The sequence below is a fragment of the Jaculus jaculus genome, chromosome 2, assembly GCF_020740685.1.
Source record: "Jaculus jaculus isolate mJacJac1 chromosome 2, mJacJac1.mat.Y.cur, whole genome shotgun sequence".
NCBI lineage: Eukaryota > Metazoa > Chordata > Mammalia > Rodentia > Dipodidae > Jaculus > Jaculus jaculus.
This window is the reverse complement of record NC_059103.1, coordinates 140,692,983-140,693,720: the sequence shown is the minus strand read 5'-3', so window position 1 is coordinate 140,693,720 and position 738 is coordinate 140,692,983. Positions and strand designations below refer to the sequence as shown.

Below are 738 nucleotides of genomic sequence, written 5' to 3'. Positions count from 1 at the left end.
AAATCGCTTACTGTGTTTGAGCAGCACCATGAAATCTCACACTGTTCTGATCTGTTCGACCTTCCTTTAGTCTAGCCTATCCACACTGTGTATGATAACCACCCATTAGTAGTCTTCCCACTGGCACATGCACGGTCGTTGTACCTCAGGGAGCGTGCTGGGGTAACTCTTGTTACTGGATCCTGACTCAAGAACATATGAGTGGTGGTGCTGACAATTTCCATATGCTAAAAAGATGCTGGAAAGTGATTCCTGTAATAAGTGAGGGCTCACAGGTGTTCACATGACGGGTTACAGTATAGTTATCATCGTTCCTTGTTGCTGTTAATCTCTTACTGTCCCTAATGCATAAATTAAACTTTATCATAGGTATGGAGGTAAAGACAAGCCAGGCCTAGGATTCAGTACTCTATGTGGCTTTAGGCATCATTAGGGCCTTGGGCGGGATCACGGGTATCCTGTTTTATAAATTCAATTAAATAACAAAGCTTATGCAATTCCTTGTTAGGTGCTCTTGCTTGTACAAACAAGAAGACAAGGTCCTGAGCCCTGGGGAGTTTACAATCTGGTGAAAGAGAAACACTAATGTATTAGCAAGTCCTGTACAAGACAGAACACAGTAGCACTTGTGTTTGTTGAACTTGTTCTCAAAGACTTATGCACAAAAAATAAATTCCCTTTTGCAACCTCGAACTCATTGTCCTGTATGAGTTCTTATACGTACAAGGATATGATAGT

General features: G+C 41.6%; 1 pseudogene; it reads left to right on the top strand.

Moving 5' to 3' along the window:
• The first annotated feature begins 621 nt into the window (after positions 1 to 621).
• Positions 622 to 738, top strand: LOC123459168 (annotated as a pseudogene).